Source organism: Lygodium microphyllum, chromosome 22 (assembly GCF_053477565.2).
Source record: "Lygodium microphyllum isolate KBCC chromosome 22, Lygodium_microphyllum_v1.1.10, whole genome shotgun sequence".
In the NCBI taxonomy this organism is placed as follows: Eukaryota; Viridiplantae; Streptophyta; class Polypodiopsida; order Schizaeales; family Lygodiaceae; genus Lygodium; species Lygodium microphyllum.
The window spans coordinates 97,411,357-97,422,814 of record NC_141156.1 but is presented as its reverse complement, the minus strand read 5'-3'; positions in this window follow the sequence as shown (position 1 = coordinate 97,422,814).

Genomic DNA, 11,458 nt, shown 5'->3' with positions numbered 1-11,458 from the left:
TTTTCATCCCATTTGGGGTTTTCTACATTAAGAAAAAGTATCACACACACACACGTGTGCGCGTATAGAGATATGGAGTGAAATGATGTATTAGTGTTTGTAAGAGACCGAAATGACCTATGAGACCATAAATTACAACTATTATAAATTATACAAGTGTCTAAAGAAGTAAATACTATAAGAAAAGAAATTACGAGTGTATATATATCAATAGCTAAAGAAATCTAGTTTGTAATATGAGGGTAGATAAAGTTCCTCATTGGTGAATCACAGTCCCAATGTAATTTCAAGCAGAGAAGAACCTGGGTGGCTTAGCTCTTGCTTGAGCAATGATTTATTGTATTTTCTTATGCATAAGTCATTAATATTTCTATCAAGCTCTAGGACATCTGGATTGACTAGGCTGAATTGCCCGATCATGGGTGTCCCTCGTGTAGATGTGAGTTTTGGCTTTGTAGGGGGCTCCTTTATACTCATCGCAGGTGCAGTTTGAGTCTAGTCTGAGGTTTTCTCGATGTTCTCTTGAAGAGATTTATGAGTTTATCTATAGATAGGCTGTCGACAAATTGGTCCTTTGTCTCTAAGGATGGTCTCTCTTAGTCCTTGCATCTCCAAAAGAAAAAGGCCAAGGTATCTCTAGCTAGTGTAGTCCATGACTCTCGACAATGGTCCAAATTTATCCATGATTAAACAATGAAAGCGGTCCTAGATCTCATATTATGCTAGGTGTTGGCAAACATGACGCTCCTTTGTCTCTAGCTCTCACTAGCAGATTTGACACATATACTTCTCTTGGGGTATAGATCTATATCTACAAGTCTTGATCTCTAGATGGTGTGAGATGTGTATCTGACCAATAACTCACATCTAGTCCCATGTGATAGATGAGTATCCATGTCCATTGGGTATGTAAAAGCCTTGAGAGATGGTGCATCAAGGGAGTACTGAAAGGGGCATAATTGATCCATGCTAAGACCATGTTACTGAACCATGATGTCATCTAGGCATAACAACATGTTGTATCACTCTCTATAGCAAGTTGCCACGAGGACTCTTAAGGGCTAATTGTGCATATAAAGCTTATATTGATCTCTTGATTCATAGTGATGCCATATTAAACGATATAACCTTAGTTTCCAAAGAGTCCACTATCTTGTGCAAATGAGCATAGTGCATCCAAATGGCTCTGTAGCCCCTGTGGAGAATTAGCTATCAGCACAACATTATTTGCATATGGTAGGAGGGGTATCCAAATACCAACTAGTGGGGCTCCTCTATCTCCTTCAAGATGTAGTTAGAGATCTCACCAATGTATAGTCCCAAAAGTGGTGATGAGAGAGGGTATCCTTACTTCATTCCAACGATGGAGTGAATAGGAGCTAAGAGTCCCTTAGGTATCCTTGCTTGGCAAATCATCTTCTTGTATTTTGTTAAAATAGCCCATATACAATAGATCCATGTCCCATGAGCTCTAGTTCTCTCGATAATGGCTCTAAAGTGTGAAGATATGATCTTATGTCAAAAAACCTCTCTAAATCCGACTTATCTTGGTGTCTCTCTCTCTCTCTCTCTCTCTCTCTCTCTCTCTCTCTCATGACTCAATTTCTACATACGGATGGAAGTACATAAGTTGGCCAATGTGTGACCAACCATGATGGTGTGGTAGTTATTGGGTAAGGTAGGATCACTTGATATAGGAATGACTGCAATGGTATTAGTACTCTAGCTTTATGGGAAGCTGATGTCAGGAGGCATATTGCACGGTGGATTCCGTGAGATTTTTTTTTTCATGGTGGATTCCGTGGGATTTTTCGGTGGATTCCGTAAAACTATATGTATTTGTCGGAGCTCGTACACAAGTGGATTCCTTGTACGAGAAGTTGACGTGGATGCTTGTCCTTTTTGGACGTCAGGTTAATTTAATGTACACGTGGGTGATTTTGCAAAATATATGTTTAAATTAATGAACGTTTATGAGTTTAGAGTGCACTCGTATTAAATTAAGGTTAGGACAGAGTTCTAACCTATTTTATTATTTTGCAGTTGAAGACTTTAGGTATTCACTTTTGTAGGTTTTATTTTATTATTTTCTAACAATTGTGAATGCTTCAGTTGATGTGTAGAGCAAGCATCGGTGGCATTGGGAAGCACCGGGCGATGATGTGTATTTAGATTATCTAGAAGAATTATTATTTTTGATGGGCGTGCGTTTTATCACTAAAGGTGTGGCGTCAATATTTATTTAGGTACGTTTATTTATTAAAGCACTTGACAAACATTTATTATTTTATATGTGTATAGGCGCTCGATTTAAATATTTCATTATTGGACATTGTATTTGGGCATAGCCTGATTTTTAACCACCCAAACGCTTTATTGAGCAAAAGCAAACACAAAAGCCAAAAGTATACTAATTGTAAATTGGGCTATTTTTGAGCTTGGAGATTAATAAATCTATAAATACATACCTTGTGAAATGCTCACACAAGGCATGGGGGGAGATTGTACCCAATTTGTCTTTTTGTCTCTTGTCATGCAAAACTCTCTTTTTGTTTTATGAGCTTTTGTAGAGTTCTTTGTTCTTGGGGACCTTCTGGCATTCTCTACGTGCTCATACAATATCCGATTTGCGCACTAGAAGCCTTCACAAATGGCTCTGTAAACATGCATGCCAATAGTTTTATTGCCATATCTGTAGCATATATTAAGTTTTCAGTGACCAATTCATCATGATCACATGCCTTATCTATGCATAGCTTGTTAATGACCTTTGTGAAGAAGGAAGCTGAATGTGGGCAACATTTGATGGATCTGGTAAAGGGGACTGGTTTGGCAGTGTGCATAGGCTAGATGCTAATGTGTCCATGTGTAAGGGAATGTGATGGGTATGTTCAAACAATACTTTTTGAAAAGTCTCCATGCCTCTCTAGAATCCTAGCTCAAAAATAGCCGAAACAAATCCCCTTCCAGTTGGACAAGAAAGGTTATCTTTTTCTGCTATATGGGACATCTGTTGCCCTTGCTTGTTTGTGAGTAATAGATCCTAGTACTACCTCCCTTTGTAGATGTGCTCTAGTCTCCTCGCACTCATCATCATACTGATCAAGATCTCATACAATAGCCTAAAGATGTCTCTTGAGTAGATATACTTGCTGTATCCCTGGAAAAGTCGTATCTTGAGTATTTGGGAACTACATGGGGGGCACTATCTTATGTGTATGGAAGATCCACTGCGAATTAGAGTTAGGCATGATTGAGTGCAACTCCAATAGGGTGTTGGGATATTGTGAGGTTGATGATATGGGGAGTGAGCATGGGGAGAGCTAATACATAGTCCATTGTGCGGGTGCCATGTTGGTGGGGGTAACGTGTGAATGCTCCTGATGAGGGGAATCTGGTTATGCCGTTGAGTATAGCTAATCCATGTGTTGTATCTAGCACCCATACTTTGTGTGTTCTATATATTGTGAGGTGTGATCCATCTCCAAATCTGATAGGTCCACCTCTTGTAACGTCTTCTCTGATGTGTCAAAAAGCATGCCTGGTGGTAGGATATCTGAGCATTAAAGGCCCCCAATAGGATGACATCAGCTTCTCTAGAGGTGCGTGAGCATTAAAGTGCCCCTCTAGAATGGCATCACCCAGAGGCTAGTGATCGGATGCCTGGGGATTAAAGCCCCCCAGTAGAACGACATTACCATCTCTATAGAAGATATCCTTATCTAATACTGCATATCCTCATTCTCTTGCAAATTGTGACATTTCTCTTTGATTTTGGTCATTTTCTCAATGATACTTGGCCGAATTTTGTCATCCTCTAGTCTGTGGCTTTATTCTAGCATGTTTCTAAGTTTGTGGATCTCTTCATCTTGTACTGCAACTTTGGCACGGAACAATATGCACTTGAATTCTATCTTGGTAATTTGCTCAACAAGCTGCCTATTCACTGTGTTTAAGGCATTGCCATTTTCACTCTTGATTGTCTTGATACAATTTCTGATCATTTGCTCAATTTCAATGTGTTCCATTCCTGCTCGACTGAAGGTAGCTCCTCTATTAGTGTTGTTTCGGGCTACATATTTGTTGTCCCAGACTGTATATTTGTGGTTTTAATCTTGTAGTTTGTTCTCCGGTTTGTCTGCGATCCTTGTTATTATTAACCTTCTTGATACTTCTGCAGGAGTTCTGCAAACGATTCCTATTTCTCACCCTTCTTCTTTCAGTTATAAATGTTTCTTTGTAGGCGTGGTATTGCAGGCAAGTAGGTATTCCTTGGCCGACCTTGCAACCTCATGTAGATGGTGCAACAGGCAGGCTCGTAATAGAGTACCTACAACCTGCAGATGACAAAGTGATCGGCAGATAGTACAGAAGACCTGCAGATAAACGTGATGCAGACCTATAGCCGACAGCCGTGATGCATGTGCAGTCCCGCGACCGATGCAGGCAGAGGCGCAGTCCAGGTAGGGCTGCAGAGAGGGTTGCAGTCACTAGGAAAGTGACCTGCAGGGAGAAGACACCAGCATGATTCAGGTAGGTAGGGTTGTAGAGACCATCGACTTACAGAGAGGAGAGCAGCGCGATGCAGGCAGGTAGGGTTGCAGACCAGACACCTGTAAGGGAGGGAGAGAGAGGGACCCCGCGCGCGCGCGCGCGCAAGTTAAGAGTTGCCAATGATCTGAAGGGCCAGCTGGTTTACACCAGCAATGTGTGTGTGTGTTCAGGCCGAATGTCTTCGCACCTTAATAAACCAATCGCATTTCCAAGTTAAAGGAGTTCATACCATAGCATGCTTCTAACAAACTCCCATGCTAAGCCAAGAATGGTGTCAAATAGGTAGAGCATTTCATGGAATTTAACAAATAAAGGCCTCATAACATGTAACTGGTAGGAACAAGATGATGTGTGCTTCAACGCTCCATTTTGCATAATGCTTGTCAAGGTTGAGCTATTAGTTCGAACTTGCAAAACACTGCAAAATAGACATACAAATAGCTAATCTCAATTAGAACTAGCTAAAAGTGAAGTCTAATGCCCATATGTTGGGTAGAGAACTATAAGTGTGGATTGTGTAATTTGCAATCTTAAGTGGTAGATATGGTTCCTACTATAAGAGCCTAGTTTTGCATAACATAAATGGAAAGCTAGGTGCTTGAATGAATTTCTTGGAGGGTGTTGGATGACTATGTGGCACAACTAGGCAAGCAATGTATATATTTATGCATTTCAAGGTTGTAATGTATCGAACTCTTAGGCCTTTTAAGGTCTTAAGAAGATTTGATATTAATCATATAAATAGCAATCAGGAGAAGCCACACTAATTGGACCCAACATCATGATAATTCTTGATATTAATCATATAAATAGCAATCATGAGAAGCCACGCTAATTGGACCCAACATGATGATAATTATAAGATTTTACAACAACTAAAAAACTTTCACAGAAGAGCAAGTTGTGCCACATTGGATTTCTAGTAGGATAGATTTTGTTTGGGAAAATAAGGAATGATTATGTTTAAGGATTACTCAAAGCTATCAAGGTTCCTCTTGTTAGCTTTTGGAATATCCATAAGATACCTTGATTATATGATAGTATTTAACCCTACTTGCTAGAATGTTTGGTTAATATGAAAGTGAATATCCAAGGTTGGCTATTGATGTAAGAAAACCCCTTAATCCCTTGAAAGGATAATGTTGTACTTAATTTTTCACTCTTACTTTGAGAATATTGTTCTATATTACTTTGTTTAGAAATGAAGATGGGTTATCCATCCATGAAATGTGACCTACAAGACTTAGAAATGCAAATAAGGTTTCCTATGGAAATCTCATAGTTTTTTGTTATAGTCAAAATTTGTTTGGGTGAAAGTATGGTTTGGAGGCACAAAAAAGTGATGTCATTGACACTACATTTTAAGTGGTTTGTGAAGGTAATTTAGAGGACTCTAAGAGGGAAAATGTGTAGGAAATTTGAAATCTTAAATTTCCACATTCTTTTGTACTAATCAATAGCAAATTGGGTCACCTGCACTCCTTTCTCTCTCTTCTTTACAAATAGAATAACCGATGGTGTGGATACACACACACACACACACACACACTCTCTCTCTCTCTCTCTCTCTCTCTCTCTCCTTGAGTGTGGTACCTTTTTCTCTTCCTCTCTTTGTCTCGCTCTTTGGTATTTGTGTGTGTGTGATCTTCCACACACGTGTTACACATGTTCAACCCTATTATGATAGAATTTCAAGCCCCTATTAGATCTTGGCCCAATTGAATATTACTATCATGAAGGTGAGGCCCATTGTAATAATATAACACATGGTCAAACTCTTCAATTGGATGTAGAAGTAAGTGGTTCAGGTGGCAACAAGAAAGAAGATATAAGAGCTATATGAAATTACTAGGCTATAAGGCAGTGAGAGCATTACGAAAGAACAAGGAATATGATTATTCGACCATGGTACATTGATGACAAGAGAAAGAAGTAGATATGTATAATTGTGGCTAATTGCTTGGCTTGACAAATAGGAGGAAGATGAAAATGTGTACAATTGTGGCTAATTGCTTGGTTTGACAAACATGAGGAAGAGGAAAATATGTACAATTGTGGCTAATTGTTTGGTTTGACAAACAAAGGGTATTGATATTGATATAGAAACTTAGAAAGATATTTTTAAAGATCTCTTGTAACATTCTAAATTGAGGGATTTGTAGTCTCCAATATTGTGATATGATGGACTCATGGCCAACATTAACCTTGTTACAAGTGAAAAGGTCTATATCAAAGAATGAATTTTTCTTAAAGAGATTGATACATTTTTCCTTGTTTAACAATGATGAAAATGATATGTATAAATAAATTAGTCAACATGGCAAAGGTTGCAAATGTCCTAGTGTCCACAAGAAAATTTATTGTAGCAAATTCTCAGTTACAATATGAAGATGGAGTATTGTTTTCTAGAGACAACGCTTATATCTCTAAATTAAAAGATGTAAGCAGATTGGAAGGTGTGTCCTTACACATCCACTTACTCGATGAGCCTTAGATACATATTGTCCAAAGAAGTTTTTTAATACAAAAAATATCTCCATTTCTTTATACTTCCATTTCTCTTATTTTCTTGCTTTTTTGTATTCACATAATTTACATTATTAATGGTAACTTTTTCTTTCCTAATTCCTTCTTATCATGGTTCAAAGCATTTATGTAGTATAGAAATGTACTTTGTTTTCTATTGATAGTACTTTCTCTTAGTTTAGAAACACTCTTTTTTGGAAAGTCTAATTTGTTCTTTTGAGAGTAGTCTTCTCATATTCTTTCTCAATCAAGCATATATAGGAAAATAATTATCTTCATTAATAGATACTTTATGGTATTCAAAGTAATGATCTTGTATAGAAAAGCACTTACTATACTATAGAAAACACTATTAATATTAAATAAAACACTTCTTATATGTGGAAAGTATTTAGTAAACAGAAAATATTTTTTTTCCCCTATGGAAGCATGTTTCCATTTTCAAGAGTACTTACATTTTGAAATGGGCTTTCTAATTTCAAAAAGCCCTTTTTAATTTTAGGAAGCACTTTTTTATTTAAAATAGCACATCTTTTTACTCTTAAAACACATTTTTCACATAGAAGATTGTATTTTTCGTTTTTGATATATAGTTTATTAGTAAGCTCAATCATAGTGATAACTTTCGCTTTAAGAAATCTACTAAGAACCACTTGTTACTTCAACTAAAAACATATATAATATAACTTTTTTGGCATGCAAAAATAGCTTTGTAGGAGATTATGGCAACCTATCCTTATGTTTAGGTCTCTTTGAAAATTTTCATGGCTTGAAGCTATACTTCATATGAAAATTGAAGACATATATAAATGTTATCACATGGCTTATGTTCAAATGTTGTTTTTGAAGGATAATATAGTTTTATGCACTAAAGGCTTCATGATAGAAGCTACATGTGTGTATGATGCCCTTTATGTACCAAGGGTCAAGGGTTTGATTTCATGATAGAAAACACATTTTTGGGATTTTTTCACAATGTGGCATTGAAAAATTGGCTTTGCACCACATAGGATTCTTGACATTGTTTTGCATCTAGGAAAACTCCAGCTTAGCCATCTGCCACTGTTTGATTTTCCATGAAAATGTTACCCGCGGAGTCGATGAGAGTGGTAAAAAGAAGAGGAAAGATCTCTTCGTGGTGCAATTGGGATGTCTACAATTCATGGTCTTGCTAAAAGAGAAGATCAAAAGATTCATTGTACATAATTTTATCTTAAAGTGGCAAATTTAGCAATTTAAAGATTACCTCCTAACAAGGTTTCTTGATGATGTAGTGGACTTAGTGATTGACTTTGTAGAAAACTACTTAAAAGAAGAAAATGAAATCCAGTTTATGTATTGGTAATGTGACAAGGTCACAATATTGATAAATGTAAGTTATGTCTTTATCTTTGATGATAAAGCACATGACATTCTTTGTCTAGCATTTTTTTTCTTTTGCATGATAGGTGGCTAAAGGATTAGGGATATGAGTTGAAACATAATTGGGTGTGGTCCAATGGTTGTGCAATAGAATTCAAGGCAAAGTGTCCATTTTGTTTTATAGCAAGATACTTTGCTAGAATTGACCTAAAGATATTGTCAAGTTATCCATAGTTGGGACATGAAAAGGGAGAGCATTATGGTGTATATACTATGATAAAGAGAGAGTTGACATGAATAATTGAAGCAAAATGAATGTATGCTAAAATGTGCTTTGGATTGTGTTGCTTTCTTGAGGGAAATATTTTCTAACAATAATATACATTGTTTTTTTTTGGAATATTAGGGTAGGTGACATGGAGAGAGAAAATTAGTGGGATTGTAAGCACATACTCAATCCTTGCTCCATGCATTTAAGATATTCATCAACTGATACAAATTTTGTAGGATATCAAGCACTATCTTGCTTTTGTCTCATTGATGTATGGATGGATGTTAGAGAAGATGCAAAAACAAGTAGATTGTGTAAATTGGGAGTACCACACCATTAAACCCGTTATTGACATTTGATAGGAAGACAATAGTCCTAGTGATAAGGATGACACAGGTCTTCGAGTGTATGCAGGAAAGTACCCAAATGCATTGAGTGATGCCTTGCCTATTGGGGATAACTTTACTATGAATGTAAAGAAAAACCTCAATGGGGTAGAAACTTTCAAGATTAAATGTATTTGTGTAAAGGAAAATGTCACATGAGTATGTTTTGTTAATTGGGGTAATGTCCTATTAGCAAATTCGTAGGTGATTGGTGGACACTACTATGAAAGAGTGTACAAAGATATTTGGTAGTTGCTTGTTGTTGTCAAGCTCCTTATTCTCATGTATTCACACTTGGTCCATGCCATTAGGTTTCATATGGAGTCTATACACAGCCATGCAAATCTATATATGTTGGATGGATAAAGAGAAGAAAATATCTATAATAGTACATCTTTTACTATGTATTTTGGCTTAACATATCAATATGTTAGAAACTCTTGCATTATAATTTTCTATCAATCTAACTTTACAAATTTTCAATGTTTACATGGAGTGTATAAAGTAGGATATAAAAAGTGGATCAGGGGTAAAACATATAAATTTCTATTAGTATGGTGTTTATAGTTCTTTAAGGTTTACATGGAGTCTATAATGTAGAATACAAAAAGCTGCTTTAGGAGGTAAATCTGAGATACATTCTCATGGTTTATGATTGCGACTTTCAAAGTGATTTGGGACTTTTATGACTTGTAGACCACTCCTCATAAGTTTGCATCTTCTCTTTATTCAATGCTTGTCTTGTTAGCTCCATTTAACTCACTTGTTTTTCATTTGTTTGCAATCCCCATGGATCACATTGTGCTTACTTGGTTTGAAGGCTTGGGAAAACTTGTACAAATATTAAATACATTTCTCTATCAAAAATATGCTAAGCTTCTTTTTTCCATGCTCACCATAACATCCATTCTTGGGACTAGGTATGTGCATCATGTCTTTCGATCGCAATGACTAGATGTTGGATGTAGTTCTTATCCATTCAAGAGCTTTGACCAAATCAAATATGGCTATCTCTTACATAACCTTTGCAACTCTCTTTTTCATTGAATAATTCTCTCCTCTTCCAACCTAAAAAGCAAGAAAGTACGATTGATGAGACTGGTGTAGTTAACTTATAGACTTACCTCCACATTGTACTTGTGACTCAAAAGATAATCAATAGATCCATGATCCAAGTGCAGCTCCTTCAAATACACCTTCACTCCATAGCCTTCATGCTAATTTTTGCAAGCTCCATGGATAGAGAAAAGAAGAAGAGCAAGAAGAAGGTGACAATGGATAAGAGCTTCTCCCAAGGTCCCTCACTCTCCCTCCCTCACGTACACACTCTTTCCCTCAGTCCCCCCCACCATACAAGTAAGATAGCAAGAAAAAGTAAGAAGCGAGTGGATCTTTCAAAGTTTGCACACACAAATGAGCTCACTCATTCATTTTTCAGTTTTTATACATGGGATTAGGTTGGGTACCCTATCTTTCTTTTTGTTCTCAATGAACCTCCTTTGGTTTGTGTATGTGTCTTGGTTTAATCAAGCGTTTTTTGATCTAAAGTAAATCGAAGCTCCATACTCAATTCTCCCAATTTGTTGTGTTTTGCTTGATGTATTTTCTTAGGTCTCTGTTCATACACTCTTGATATTCAAGTTGTGTTTTTTTTTGGTAGTTTCATACCTTGATGAATTGTAACATGGCTCCCATTTCTACACACATATGATCTAAATCATGTTTTTTTGTTTGCTTTTTTTTTTTTTGCTCTTTATTTAGGTAAGATGAAGGTTTGTACTATATTTTCTCTTAGGTTTTTCTCCACGAGGGTGCTCCTATTGCATTCTTTACATAGGGATCATGCCTTAAATGCGCATGGACACATTCTTAATGTAACTAGATGTAGACATAGACACAATGCAAAAGTTAGAATAGAATTGCGCCAGCTACATGTAGCTAATTCTTGCATATAGAATATGCATGTATTTATGAACTTTGCAAGAGATAGACATAAAAACAATGCCATTCTCAAGAGACAAGGTCATTCTATATCTTTATTACCTTTGGATACGAGCATGGGCTTGGTTAATGGTCAAAGACATGGTGGTTGCACAAGAAATTTTAGCTTACAAGTTTTATGAAGGGAGTGACCCCTAAAATGGAAGTATGGAATAGAAGCAAGAGCTATGGTGGAAGGAGCAAGAACAACACACAGAGAGAGAGAGAGAGAGAGAGAGAGAGAGAGAGAGAGAGAGAGAGAGAGAGAGAGTGTGTGTGTGTGTGTGTGTGTTTGTGTGGGAACTCCAATAGCCACAATGTGTGAAATATTTGACATAAGTGGATTGCTAGTAAGTGCCTTGTGTTTGGACATTCCTCA